This window comes from Rhodnius prolixus, unplaced genomic scaffold (assembly GCF_049639745.1).
Source record: "Rhodnius prolixus isolate KJV_2025 unplaced genomic scaffold, Rpr scaffold_2, whole genome shotgun sequence".
Classification (NCBI taxonomy): Eukaryota; Metazoa; Arthropoda; class Insecta; order Hemiptera; family Reduviidae; genus Rhodnius; species Rhodnius prolixus.
Window position 1 is genome coordinate 44803401 of NW_027411592.1, and position 16248 is coordinate 44819648.

Genomic DNA, 16248 nt, shown 5'->3' on the forward strand with positions numbered 1-16248 from the left:
ACCTTGAGAGCACAGGAAATGATGAACTACTCACAATTGGGAGTGTCCCCAGAGCTGTGGAAACAGGTAGATCAATCAGCCTGCCTTTGCTGGACCTCCCAATCAAGTCCAGTTATTCTAGACTCTAGGAATGGGCAAAGGAAGCCTACCCGCCTCATAAATTAGAACATATTCTGAAAAATTCTTGGTGAAAAAAAAGCCAAATCTTACCCTCGTCAAGAATATTCTCTAACTCAAGAATAAAAGATACAAGTTATATTCTAACAGTATATTACAATAATTATTTGTTATGCTAGTAGTGAAGTAAAGGCGTTTAATATCATTATCAGCTGATGCATTAAATAAATAATTTAAAGACAGAAACATAGATGTTTCGAAGCTTACTTTGCATTACTAACATCGAATTAACATTTAAAATATCTTCCAAAAATAATTACATTTGCTCCACAGCCTCCTCCTACTTGAATACAAATTTCAAATCAAAAGAGATAAAAGAAAGATTATAAAATGCACTTAGCATTCGAAACAAAAACTAAAAAAAATCACTTCAACGCTAAATCCTTGACAATTTCTTAATGGCCATTCATTTTACAAGTAAATGTGTAAGGTAAAACCGTTTTTAAATCAAAAAACTGCAAGTAACGTTGCAGCGATGTTATTCTAATGCATAAAATGGAAAAGTTTATTTTAATAGGAACCGAAATAGGTTCAGTTCGTCATTAAAATATAAAAGAAGAAATGCGTACTTCTTACATTGCGGGAAAATTGAAAATGGTAGGGCATATTATGCACTATATATGTATTTAATACATATGTATTTGTAGAATCAGTACATTAAATATACAAAGAAAAAAAAAAAGATTATTTTTAGAATTAAAAGAAGAGAATCAAGACATAGTTTTAACAGCACATCATCAATCATTAATTTGGTTCATAAGATTACTTTAGTAAATTGCAGCTTGAGGTCAATGCACACAGATGTATATGGCATAAAATTTGATAAATTTAGCCTGAAATGTGGGAGAAGAGAGAAAATATGAACAAAATTTTAAAAAAAATGCAACATATTTTAAGGCTGAACTTCCTTAACAGAAGATAAGAAATTCAAATAATAAAAAAAAATTTGTTGGTTCAAACAATTATTGATTCCACAAAAATCCAACTATACTTTCAATATTGTCAAAAAATAAAAAATAAAAGAGACAAATACCATGTAATTAAGATAGAGCTGACGGAAAGGAGAAAACTATCCATATTATGTCCATCAGAGTTGCACTGAAAGAAAATCCTTCACCACACCAATTGTTCACGCGGCAGAGAGCTGAACAAGTAAGACCGGCCACTAGCAACACACTTTCCCAGTCCCTTACCGAATGTTGACTGAGTGGAACATCTGCGGCTCCAACCAATGGACGAAAACAAATGTAGGTGTAAGAGGGGAGATACACTACACTCTCCCCACCACCGTTCGCCTTACTTCTCCTACTGGGAGAACAAAAAAAAAAAAAATCAATACTAAAAAATGAAATTATTATTATTATTATTATTATTTTGTAACAAATTGGTGGTGCATGTAGGGACGTCACTTATTTCAGCGATTTATTAACATCACAAAATTTTAATGACTCGTCAGTGAGGGCAAGATTATAGTAGTCCATACTTTTTTGTAGACTGCATCATTCTAGGATGAAGTCAAGTTAACGATAATCAATAATAGAAAAGAAACTTTATTTTCCGATTTTTAAGATATGTAAGTTTCTTTGGGTTAAAAAATAATGATAATAAAGCAGGCAAGAATTTATATCAAACGTAAGATTACTAGAGTTTAAGATCAATTACTACGTCAATTTAGTAAATTGAAATACTTCATTTTAGTTAATTTATTAGTTGTATAAGGGTATATCGTCAAAAACTGCACGAAAAAGCGTAACGTTGAAAAACACCCAACTTTGACAATTTTTTTCTCTTTTTCTTTTTCCTTTTCCCAGATTTTCTTTTTGTATAAAATATTTCTACAACTGCACGCCTTTGGTACAAAAATGGGTCATACTTCTGTAGCTATGCCTGTAATGTAGCAGTTAACCTGGGAACTAGCAAAGCACTGAAAAAGGTTCTAGGTGCCAATAATATCAATTGTTTAAATTTGACAGGGCGTGTTAAATTTAGGGCATCTAGTTTGGTTCAGTGAAATGCTTCACGGTTGGCCTTCAGATTTCTTCTACAAAAAAGCTTCTTTACAGCTCACTGTCTGGTGATGGACTGGTGTTCTCTGTAAACATAGAATATTGAATTCCAAGTTTATAGAAAGTTGAGAAAGATTTCCCAAAATTTCAAACAGTTTCCGATTCTTAACATTCAAAAAGTTAGTATTAGAATCCACAAAAATTGATTAGATTCCTGGAGTATTATCGCATTACTCAGGGATTACAATATAACTCTCTGATTTTGTTTGTTTGAGGGAGCATCGACTCCCATTGGCCAATAGCGCCCCAATATGATAATAGCTATTAATATCTACTGATATTATTGGCTATTGTCAGCTGATTAACAATATTAGAAGTTTGGCACACCCCCACTGTAATCTAAAATAAGCTTTTTTACTGTAATTAGTTTTCTGAGTAAAAAATAATAATATTCACAAAATTAACGTTTTTAGCATTATCTTTCAAACTTTGTTAAATGGACCCTCGCTTGAGGATAGTTACTCTGATTTCTTTTACAGCTTATTAACAAATTTTAATATATAAAAAGTATAATTAAAAATAAAGGAACATATCGAATAAAATAATGGCTGCTTTAATGGTTATTCAACACATAACACATTAAATATACACATGTGTTGTAGCAAAATGTAACGAACTTTCTTCTAACAGATATCTATTAGCAACCCCTAGAATATCTATTAGCAATCCAGTAACTAGTAATAGAAGTTACTTAGTAAACAAACTTTTGTTTTAGTAAACACTATCCTAATGGAGTTCGTATTACTAAAGTAAAGCAAACATGTTTCTAGTGCAAATAATGAGGCCGGTAATGTTCTTAACATTAATATTTTATTATTTTAATTTTATTTCTGGTAATATAAAATATAAATGAAAAGCACCAATTGAAAGATTCACAAATAATTCCAGAATAGACAGGAAGTCAAATGTATCAATTACTAATTTGTTAGATTTAAATAAGGTTTGGCGATGAAATCAATAAAAAAAATGATCAAATGCATTATGGCTCCCCAGGATGAAGATTTATGTAAGTTATTGCCTAGCGCTGAGCCTGAGGAAGTTACGGTCGGAGCCGGAAAATGGAGGCTTCAAAAAGGAACTTCATTATGTTTTAGGGATGGTTAAAATAATTGCAAGTAATGTTTCTAAGCCATTCTGTCCTACTTGTTGCTTTCCAGTCTGCTGGCTCGAGGGTCCCATTATTCAGCCACCAACCTTTTAGAGATGTCATTAATAAATTTTCATACTTTAATTTTAAAAATAATCTTAATTTTTGATTCAAATATTCGGGAAAATAGCACAAAATTAAGAAAATAAAAAAATATCCAACTTTTGTTAATATAGTTTTTTGTTTTTTCCAAATTCGCATTTCAGTTAGCCTATGTTTTTTTTGGTTTCATAAAACAATCTTTCACGTTTCTTTTATGTAGACCCTTTGGGCGGGTACATCCTTCTCCCAAAGATTCTGCTACTATCCTTTTCTTTAGCGTCCAACTCAGTGGTCGGCATTCTGCATGATGTACTCTCTGGGATTGAAATCTGATCCTATTCAGGGATATTTTCAGCTTGGGAAAAATAGCTCCGGGCGCAAATGACCTTACTTTTTGGTGCGTTTTAAATTGAAAAAATAATAATAATAATAATAATAATAAATTGGAAATATTGAAAGAATGACGGTCGGTGGAATATTTATTTTAAAAATAAAATATCTTGTGAACCCAATTTAGTAACCAGAAAAGATACTAGTGTTTACAGACTTGGCCGATATATCACATTCGGTGTAAGGCTTGAACATACCCGGGCGTCAACCATTGATAAAAAAAGAAAGAAAGAAGAAGAAGCCAGAAGACCTTCCAGAAGAATGTAAACAAGGCGTAAATAAGACGGAGCGGTGCGGTAAGGGGGTATGTTTATAGAAATGGTGAAAGAAAGGAGCGTACCAAGAGCTCCTCACTGAGGGGTGAGGCCCAAGACACCGCTCTGTCGCCTCTATTTACTTCTTCTTCAATACTCTCCTTCTTATTTAAGCAGGAAGCAATAATTCTTTAAATAAAGTATATACGAGATAAACTGGGAGGGAGCTTTATTCCAGATATTTTTCTTAGAAATCCTTTGAGGTTGTGTGAAGCGGTTGGTACGAGTGAGTAACAGTGTCACAAGTGTAACGTCATCATTTTATTCCATACACCACGTCATAACACCATAAATTAGCGTCATCCTCTGATGTCTGAAGCGCTCTCTTTTTCTTTATTTCAAATCTTTATAGGCAAAAATAAATTACTCTACAATATGACAACTCTTTATAGATAGCTCAATTTGTAGGAGAAATTACGTATCCGTTTCCGGGCTTTGAAATGTTATAGCAAACCGAGAGCTATGTAGCTTATTAAAAAACGAGAAGCTTAAGAATTTCAGATTACACAGTCATAACAGACTGCTATCATAGTAAGAAGCTCCTAAGAATAAAAAAATCTAAAGACAGTCTACTAGATTCGAACCAGAATATCTTTGAGTTCTACATCATTTACACATTCTTTCCAAAAACTTTTCCAAATAGAAATCTAAGGAAAAACCAAATCACGTTAAACTAATAATTAACAAATTGCAGAGAAATAAAAATCATAAATAAATAATCTCCTGCAAATTTAAAAAAAAAAAACTGAAACGCCGACACGACGTTAGCTTACAGAATTAAAGTGGTACAATTAGCTGTCCACAGTCTGGAGAGGTAGTAAGAAATACCACTTAAAAAGAATCCTCCACCTAAAGAGACTTGGGAGGCAGACATTTAATTAGCAATTCACAATTAACAACCACTGCTTAAGCCAATATTAACATGATTATTAATATTAATAATAATAATAATAAATTTATTGTTTTCAAGTTTTTCACCATAGCAAGGGGGTGAGCATACAAAGCTGATAACATAAGAAACATTACAAAATATTAATCTGACAGTGCTGGGTTCTTTGAAATCCTGTACGAGCGAATCCTGTAAAATAGCGAAATTTACATAAAAAATACAATGGGTATAAGAAACCTTATTTAGACAATATAATAGAAATCTTCAGCAAATGAATGTTATGTCGGAGAATAATTCAAACACAAAAGTACAAAAGAGCCTACAATAGTACATGTTTAAGCCCTACAATAATATTGATCTTATTCTTAATCCCTCGATAGTAAATTTACAAATATTGTTTGCTTTGATATCATCTAAGCACCATAATTTTTCAAATTGGACTAAATTAGAAACCTGCTCCTCTTGAAAATGAAATAGTAAGAATTTATTTCTCAGCCAATCTAAAATTTTACATTCTGCAAAGAAATGACAAAGATCGTCCTTAGAACTAGGCTCATTACACAATTTACATTGGGTTTCAGGAAAAAATGTGTGTTTCAGTCCATTAATAAATAATCGAACAGATTTTTTAGAAGCTAGCCTAATCTGAGAAATAATTCTGATTTGAGGAATTGAATTCAGGTAGTTTCTTGGCCACCCAATGAACTAATCTAATCAGTCTAATCAGTCTAATACAGTGCCTTAAACATGATTATTATTAACTATAAGTTCTAAATTTAGTAAGTTCGTTAATTGTAAATTATTATAAGAGTACAGAATATAGTATAAGGTTTCGCAACATAAAATGTTTTCATCCTTCACTACAGAACAGTTCTTAAGACCCAAATTTCCAAACAAGGTTGCTATTTTAACAAACAAAGCACCATCATATAAAGGTATGATTATAATAAGTTGATAATGTTTCATTATAATAATGATTTGTGGTCCAGAAATTACGCTCAACACTCCATTTGAAATATGACACATATTCCCCATAATCTCTTTGAAAACCTATTCTTCCCCAAGAGTAGTTTCAAATAAAAAGAGTTTTAAAAATTAACATTCGCAATTTAGACAAAATTGGAAGAAGCAAAATCGAAAAAAAAAAAAATCAGTAAGGCTGCTTTTTGTATAATTGCAACTTATGTTATCGAATTTTCTGTTAGAATGTTTTTTTTTTTAAGGAAGTGGTTTTATTGATTTAATGAGATTATTAACTTCGGGCAAATCTCAGGTTGAAATGTAGATCTTATTGTCTAATATACGAGTTAGGTTATTTAATGTACGGTGCTGAGAAATGTTACTGTTTACAGCAAATATTCTTTATTTATTTTTCATTATAAATGAGACTACTGTAGCTCATTATTCAAAATGAACGGAGCCAATTAAATATTTATTGCAGATCAGATCTTTAGGGGCAAACTTCAAGGATGCTGCCTTGAACCACTTATCTGAAAGGTGTCTGTAAAAATAAATACGCAAAACACGAGGAACTGCACACAATACGTATATAGCTTTTTCAGTATTCTGTTTAAAAACTAAACATTCATCAATTGTGCAGCAGTGTATATAATTTAGAAAACAATAATAAAGCAGGCTCGCTTAAAAAATAATAAATAAAAAATTCTTTTAAATATAAAAGTTAAAAAGAACAAACAAGAAATAATAGATATGTCGAAAAGCAGAGGAGTATGGGTCGCCAGTGTCAATGAGATACTGTCTCCGGAAATACATTAGATAACAGACATCAGATAACATCTTTTTTTTTATTCTCTTTCTTTTCTGTCGCATTCGCTTCATCATAGTTTTCGTCTTTTTTACTTCAACAAGTTTGGTGCAACATTCTAAACATTAGATGCACAAAGCTGGGGCATTCTAAAATTATCAATAATATTTATTGCAGTTACTCATGTTTGACTATCTTACCCACCTCTCTCAACAAGAAAGCATGGTCAATGTGCAAACAAGACAAAAAAGATCAATAAACTGATACGATGTTTGACTTATCTACAAATGGAAAATATTAGTTCCTTTTAATATCGTCATAAAGAGGAAAGTTTTATTATATTTAATATATAATCAGTTTATTTAACATTTCTTTCAGGTTCGGCAACCTACAGCAGCTATCTATTAATAATAAAAAGTACTGGAATCGATATTTTCTGTTTAACCCTAATATTAATTTAATATCTTCAAGGCGGTGTAAGTGAAGGGCCGTCCCTTCTAGTTTATAAATAATTTAAGTACGAATACATCAAAGAGCCAGAGCTAAACCATTTATATCAACTAGAGTTATCATTTTAATGACAAAAGCAAAACTTTGAAATCAAAATTCCTTATCGCTCCGTGTTACAAACTCGCAATTACAACATAAATTACACACTAATTTTCAATATTTATAAAGTTTCCTACAAGTTAAGTAAAATTACAGCTTAGAAATGACCCGTATTTGTTTCTAAAGTACGATTTATACCATTGTAATTATACAGCTATTCCTTTACGAAAAATTATATTTCCTAACTTTATATTTTTATTATATATACAGGGTGAACCAGTAAGTATTGTCCATAGGCCTACTGTGAGTAGTACATCTAAAGTGGAGTTCAATGACGTATTGGCCAACTTCATATTTCCCACTGTTCTTGAGTGACGTCACTTTAATTTTTTTTTCTAAAATCATGACTTTTTTCCAATAAAAATGTTATTACTCAGAAAGTTTTAGTCTAAATTCGATTCTGATGACACGGTTAGAAAGACAGATAAATTTTCTAAAAATTGATACCATTTCGGAGCATAAGTCATTCTCCAACACTAACAACTCCAAACTAACACTGTTGTGGGCTCGTGAACACGTTTTCTTGTAAAACAAACGTAATTTTTCATACGAAGATAAAAGGAATCCTGGAAAATGATATACCGTTTGAAAGCCCATTAAAAAAGGAAACTTTTATAAAAAGTGCCAGCACCTAGGTAGAATAATGATCACATAAAAGCCTAATGAGTTTTCTTAAAAATTTCGATTACTTTTATTTTTCCAGCATCCGGAGGAAGATTGAGGCTGTTTGGAGAATAACTTATGCTCCGAAATGGTATCAATTTTTAGAAAATTTATGTCTCACTTAAGAACAGTGGAAAATATGAAGTTGTCCAATACGTCATTGAACTCCACTTTAGATGTAATACACACAGTAGGCCTATGGACAATACTTACTGGTTCACCCTGTATATATTTTTTTTAAAATTTCATTTCAACGTAAAATTAGAAATCTTTTTTGAATACTTCCAATTGATAAAATTTTCGAAATTTAAACTTAAAATTTTATAAACATGTTCCCCTAATCAAGTAGACAAGTCGAATTGTGATATTCGAAGAGGCAATTTATGAAACAAATCTCAAAAAGTAGTTCTTTTGTTTGGGGAATTTTCTTTGAACGCCAAATTTTCATCAAAACATTTAACCATCCTCAACTGTGCATTATGATTGCACATAATAATTACTTATGCAGTTTAGAGAGTAGCCAATCTACCCAAACGTGCTCTTAATCCTGAACAAATGTTTAAATTAAATGTTCGTAGATTTAAACGAGTCGCCGTGTGAGTCAACGTAATGCAGTTTAACGTAAATCAATTTTTGGCGAGAAAATTTGAAAATACCTATTCAAGTATCTCTATGAATAGTACGAGGGTCGTTTGAAAAGTCCGTGCGAAAATAAAAACTACTTAATTTTTTGGGGTAAACCTTTTTTATTTTTCAACATAGTCTCCTTTTAGGATTATACACTTCGTCCAACGCTGCTCTAGTTTGTTGATCCCTTCCCAATAATAGGATTTGTCCAAGTCTGAAAAATAGCCATTCGTTTCTGCAATCACCTCCTCGTTTGAATAAAATCTTTTTCCCGCCAGCCATTTCTTCATATTGGGGAACAAATAGTAGTCCGAGGAGCCAAGTCTGGAGAATAGGGGGGATGTGAAACGAGTTGGAACCGTATTTCCATTAATTTTGCGACCACAACTGCTGAGGTGTGAGCTGGTGCGTTGTCGTGATGGAAAAGGACTTTTTTGTGGGCCAATCGTGGGCGTTTTTCTTGCAGCTCGGTTTTCAAACGGTCCAATAACGATGAATAATATGCACCTGTAATAGTTTTACCCTTTTTCAGATAGTCGATGAGGATTATTCCTTGCGAATCCCAAAAGACAGTCGCCATAATCTTTCCGGCCGAAGGAACGGTCTTCGCCTTTTTTGACGCAGATTCCCCCTTGGTAACTTATTGTTTAGATTGTTCTTTGGTCTCAGGAGTGTAGTGATGTATCCATGTTTCATCCACAGTGACGAAACGACGCTTAAAGTTCTGCGGATTCTTCTGGAACAGCTGCAAACCGTCCTTGCAACACTTCACACGATTTCGTTTTTGGTCAAGCGTGAGCAATCGCGGCACCCATCTTGCGGATAGCTTTGTCATGTCCAAATGTTGATGCAAAATATTATGTACCCGTTCATTCTAGATGCCCACAGCACTAGCAATCTCACGCACCTTTACTCTTCTGTCATCCATCACCATATCATGGATTTTATCAATGATTTCTGGAGTAGTAACCACAACAGGGCGTCCAGTACGTTCAGCGTCACTTGTGCCCATATGGCCACTCCGAAAATTTTGAAACCACTTATAAACTGTTCTAATCGAAGGTGCAGAGTCACCATAATGTTTATCAAGCTTCTCTTTAGTCTCCTGAGGCGTTTTGTCTTTCATAAAGTAGTGTTTAATCAACACACGAAATTCTTTTTCGTCCATTTTTTGAAAATCACTCGACTTCCTCGATTCAAACGAATGCCAAACACAAAAAAATAGACTGATCTGGCTAAAACTTGGTGTGTGTTCTTCCAAGAGATGCTACTAACTAAACATAACCTCGATACGCGCCAGTGGTGCTATCTCTCTGACTTTGCACGGACTTTTCAAACGACCCTCGTACGTATGAGTAGGTATGTATTTATGTAATTGCATACATATATGTAAAAATTATTGACAACTTACGATTAAATTGCCCTGTACAAAAAAAAAATTAATAAATGAAATAAAAAAATTGAATATACTAAGCAGAAAGTAATAAATTAGGAATCGGCAATGCTTTATTCTAAACTAATTGCCAATTTAAACAGATGTTCTGTAAATTACTTTTTCTATTTTTAGGATTACGATTGTTGTAGAGAATATCAGTGATATAAAGAGAGTTAGACATACGAGACTGTTCATGTTGTTAATCTAGATATTAAATCAACTGCTATACAACTGCATATTATTCTAAATACATCACAATGAATGTTATTATAATGTATGCGACATACTTTCAGACAAATTAAAAAATAAAATATAAAAACAAGTTTTTACTTAAAAAGAAACAAACAAACCCCCCAAAAAACAAGAAGAAACATTTATAGAAATTGTCCATCTAATTTACATTATTTGAAATCTTTCAGTCTGATGTATAGATCACTACCGTATTGTTATTTATTGATTGTTATTTTTAAGGGACTGCGTACTCTCAAAGAACAATATTCTTATCTCTATTGGTCCATCAACATAAACTAATTCCGTCTCTTGTTAATTCTTATGTTTCTCATTTCTTTTCTTTTTAGACCTCTGCAACCAATTGGGTCGTATTTTGATTTGTTTTTTATTTCTCTCCCTCCTTCTCATCACACAAACACTTTTTTTCTCCCACCAAAAATTGATTATCTGAACTTATTATTGTAAATTATGACACACCGCCGATATATTTTAATCAATAAAAGCGCGATTGTAAGATTTTTTTTTTGTAATGAAACGGGGTCAACAGATTTATCATGAAATTAATAAAAATTAATTATCTATGTATACAAAAAAATTATTTAATCTTTTGTTTATAGCTAACAAGCCAATTTAGTTGTGGCCATACACGCAGTTAATTTATATACAAACTAAAAAAATAGATTTATTTTGAACTGATAACAATCATATTTCTGATAATATTCCAATTTCCTTCTGACGAAGCAAAAATTAAGATAAAATAAATATTATTTCCTCTTCCTAGGATCTTCTCACAGTTTTCTGCCTGGTTAATGGACAGTGTAACATTATCTGGTAATCGGCAATGAACTGAAGAAGCACTGGGCGCTAAATAACTTCCTGATGTTGAAGCGCCTCAATTAAAATAAATAATAAAATTATTCTTCAAATTTTTATTTGTTTCTAAAACTATCGCTCGTTTGGTTCTAAAAAGTAATTTTACAAAGATTAGAATGGATATTTTTTTAAAAAAAACTTAGGACATTAAGAAAGTTGATACGTATTTGGAATAGGGTTCTATTTGGACCTCCCATCCAAATTTTAAAATACAGAATACTGAAGAGTGATTTAATTATTATATTTTCTAATAAATTTGAGATAATTGCAAAAGATGATCTTTACAACCTCCTAACTAACAAAGCGATACATTGCTCTGAACATCAGGAACAATAACATGTCGAATAATTGAGAATTGCAAATAAAAACTACTAATGAACTCAGCTCTTGAAGCTTGTTAAATAAATAAATAAATAAATAAATAATGATAATAATAATAATGTTAGCGTACTGGACTCCCACGCGGAGGTCCCGGGTTCGAATCCAGCTGCTGACCCTTAGATTTTCTCTTCCTAGGAGCTTCTTACACCTCACTGCCGTTGATAGACAGTGTTGCCTGTAACGAGAGAACACTGTCCGGAGGCCGGCAGAGCACTGAAAAAAGCTCCGGGCGCCAATAACCTTAGATGTTGACGCGCCTTAAATCATTAAATAATAATAATAACGCAATAGCAAACCCCGTGACATTCTTCCCTTGAAAAGGTTAGCGCACGCAATTGATACCCACGAGTAGATTCAGTTTTCGATTGTAGCTTCTGGCCCTTAAATATTTTCTTTATAGCAACCCAATAGTCCGGAAATGGGCAGTGTTTTTGTAAGAGAGAACATTTAGCCTGGAACCCTGAAGTGTATTTAAAGAGGCGACAAGCGCTAATCGCCTTAAGATGTTGACGAAACTTAAATTAAAAAAAAAAAAATCAAGAGACTAAAGCAACGTCAAACCATAAAATTAACTCTGCAATTAGCGGATACTGGATTTCAACGTGGAGATCACGGGTTCGAATATAGCTGCTGGTTTCGTTAGATTTTTTCTGCCTAGTTGCATTTTACTGCCTTTGCTCATTGTGCCGGTAATGGACAGTGTTATCCAATGATCTCAGATGTTGACGAGTCTTAAATTATGATTAAAATTAAAACACGATTTAGTTTTTAATTTTTTTTGGTGACTAATATTAATTTAGATTATTAATAAACCGCAAGAATATAATGTCAATAGCGTGCACTAAGCAAGAACTAGAGCAGGCCTGAAGGGTTGCTTGCAGAAGGGCTGTCTGGGTTTACACCATCTTTAAAGTTCCATTAATGGTAAAGAGGCATTTAGGCATGCCATTAGCCTCTGGTGTAGCCGTTATTATACAGTAATTAACAATATTAACTGTTCAAAGATAGGTGTAACTAATTTGTGTCACAACCCTATCAACCGCACCCTATTTAATATACATACTACATGTAATACATTAAATTAATTATACACCTGGACTCATTAAAAAAGATGAAATAATTTTTTTTTTAAAAAATTAACTTTTCATTTTTTTCTAAAATGAAGAATAAAAAAATATTACATTCCTATAAATTATTAACTAATAAAAGAGAACGAAAACGAATTCAGATAAATATAGATACATTCATACTGGTGATTAGCGTCATAAGAATACCATGTAATTTATATTGATTGACTGATTTATGGCCAGCCAGTCATGATAATAATCTTGGTCTTAAATTCAAGATTCGTCGGTTTTACAAAGCTGTTACAACAACAGCAGGTTAATATACAACTGGTTTTCATTTATTTCTATATATTTAAATTAGTATTATAGTTTCTTTAAGCGATTTTTAAGTATATACTTCAGGGCATTATTAGAGCACGCGATATTTTAGAATTCTTTTCATTTGAATACAATTTTAAATGTGTTTTCTGTTTTGATTTTAATATGAAGCTCAATCAGTCGAACTAAAATCAGAAACTGTCCTAAAGATTTACTTCAAACTCTTCTCTCTTTTTTTTGTAATTTTTTTTAATTTAAGGTGTAAAAGCCTAGTTTCAAGTGGGTCTGCATTCATTATCGCGTACTCGAAACTTATAATTCCTAATTATCGAAAATTAATTAACAATTAATTATTGGAAATCCATTTCAAAAAAATCCACAATGTTTATGATACTTCAAATTCTTACACTTTAATAGAAAATGAAAAGTTGATACCGAAAATCAAGCAAATACATGAAGCAAAAAACAAACTTTGTGCCTCTATACTTGGAGTTAGCAAACCCAGGATCGCAAGAAATTTTTACTTCAAATAAAGATATTATAAATTAACTTTGGTTTTACGTGAATTGGCAGACTTGGTATTATAATTTAAAATATTATTTTAATTAAGGAGGGTCAACATTAAATTGAGATTATTTCGCCCAGAGCATTTTTTTAAGGCACTGACGGCCTTCGGACAGTGTTCTTTACAGACAACACTATCTACTTATGCTATGCGCTGAAAAAAGCTCCTAGTAAGAGAAAAATTAATGGGACCTACAGCTGGATTCGAACCTGTGATCTCCGCGTTTGAATCCAGTATTCACTAATCATTGAGCTAATCCCTTCCCTTATTATTATTAGATCGTAAGATGTCCTAACCCTACGCTACCTAAAGCTCTTTGGGAGCCACATATCTATCTACCTTTCAGGAGGAAAAACAAAAGCACTACGGGTACATCGTAATCTTAGTAGAAATAGTCTAATCTCTTTTACAGAATGGATTCTAATCACCTCATGAAATGAGTGGATGTTTTGTTTATGTCGCAATGGCCGCATCCAATCCTGAGGATGAAAGACTTCCGAGACAAATTTACAATCAACAAAGTTTGGATCAGCATTTTGGACTGCGGAACCATTCATGCTAGGGAGAGAGGTAGACGGTTGTTTACCAACAGTCGGTTTGGGCCCAATACAGGAAAGAGAAGCGCCTAATTTGGACAACCTATTCCAAAAATGTTAATTGTAAAGTAGGAGCATCCTCGTGGATGCCGTTCCGTGGCATCCGTCTGATACAAACATTCGGCACTTTGCAATAAAAAATTTTATAGACTACATCCAGCAAAATTGGATTTAAAAATTTAAAAAAAAAAATATTTTTGTCAAATAAAAGGTATAAAAAATGGTAAGCTACAATGGAGAAAATGATGAAGGGCACCAAAAGCTGCAAAACAAACCACTTGTCAAAATTTAGGGAAAGAAAGGATGAATTCTGTCTATTAGGAAAATGGAAGAGCTAGTGAAGCTGGCGGAGATAATCGTTAAGGCGGGGCCGAGGCCGATGTGATGTAGTGGAGCGAACACTACGGTTATGAAATATTAAAAGGATCTAAGGAGTCATAACTATAAAATACTGTAGCAGTTCTTCTTGAAGAATAAGGAGGTATAAAAGGGAGTCTCTAAGATGGAATGTGTGCAGGCCAAGCGAGTAAGAGATGTTAGACTGGGTAAGGGGGAAATAAAGGGTGTAGAAAACTAGATACACAAAGAGAGAAGATGTTAAATGGCGAAGGAGGTCTACTTTAAGGAAGAAGATGCACCAGCATCATGGGTTTGGAGACAGGCAAGGGGCTCCGAGCTGCTGGAAATATTACCACTTCAAAATTTGTTAACAATTTCCTTATAGCAATATTCTCCTTCTCTTAAAATACAAATGGGCACCAAAAAAGAAAGAATACTCTTATATTCCATTGAAGAGTTAATTTAGGAAGGCAATAATAATTCTTTATATAGTTTATAGTATAGCATGCAATAAATTTCATATTTTATAAATACAGTATTATTTAAAAGCATATTTTATAGCTCTAACTTTATATAATACCCAATAAAGAGGCATATGCTCGAAAGTCAAACATTTTATCGACAAAATTCGAGTTAATTAGTATCAATCACAGAAGATTGACAGCCTTTACTGCACAGGTCGAAAATCCTACTTTCAATCAAGAAAATAAATATTGCAAAGCACAGGAAAGTTTAACCAGCAACTCCTTCAAGAAAACAGTAAGTCAGCTAACCCTAAGAATCAGAATTAAAGAAGGAATCAGATAAAACTTTAATTATTAATGTTATTCTTATTAAAATAGCATAAAGGGTTTAATATTAATAGCATAAACGATTTAGCACATTGGTTAGGGTCCAGCGTCAGATTTTCCTTTGCTAAGAGCTCCTGGGTTGTCTGTGACGAGAGTACACTGCCCGAAGGCTGGTAGTACTGAAATAAGCTCCAGATGACTATGTCGTCAGACGCTGACGCGACTTAATAATAATAATAATAATAATAAATCAAAATCAATACTGAAACCATACTTTGATTTAATCAGAAGATTTCAAGGAAAATGTAATAAAGGACGAAAAAAGAAGTTGTGAAATTGGATTTTGAAGGAGTTCTAAGCATTTACAAAATTTAAAATCCTTCAATGCTGTCAGGAAACGGAGGATAACGGAGGAACGGAGGATAAGGATAGTTTTAAATCAATTTTGGCTTGAAATCATTAACGCGACGAAAGGTGGATTCTGAGTAGTAGTTAGAAATAGAGATACGATCATTAGTTAGAAATTACTACATTTCAATTAGTAATCTTGCTTATTACAATATTTTTTTCCCTCAAATTTGAGGTTCTAGTTTGATACCATTTTATAAATAAAATTACAATCAATAAAAACAAATAAGCGGATTCTGTATAGTGCTGCACGAGACCGAAACGAGGCGAGACTTTATGCAGTCTCGATCTCGGTCTCGGTCGCTTAAATCTCGGTCTCGGTCTCGTCGAGATATCTCGGTCTCGGTCTCGGACTAGTCGATATATCTCGGTTTTTTGAATTTTTGTTTAAGTATTAAAAATGGTTTGCTATTAATAATCTTTTCAAAAAATGTTATTATTTTCTAATAATTATTTTAATTTATAAGAATATTGTTATTGATATAAAGAAAAAAAAATGTGTGTAAAAGAAGACAACTACTTACACTTCAATGCATCATATGTTACTATTACTGT

The 16248-nt window shown here is 32.6% G+C and overlaps 1 protein-coding gene across 12 annotated transcripts in view; it reads right to left on the bottom strand.

Annotated features, from left to right (window-relative positions):
• The window catches only part of LOC141449739 (discoidin domain-containing receptor 2-like), a 556155-nt gene that overhangs the window by 210905 nt on the left and 329002 nt on the right, over nucleotides 1–16248 (bottom strand). For 2 of the 12 annotated variants that reach the window (XM_074119467.1, XM_074119463.1), the window contains exon 1: nucleotides 1211–1395. The exons of the other annotated variants lie outside the window; for them this stretch is intronic. The gene's annotated coding sequence lies outside the window, so the exon portion shown is untranslated. Of the gene's footprint in view, nucleotides 1–1210; nucleotides 1396–16248 lie in introns of those variants that run through there. 12 annotated transcript variants of the gene reach the window in all.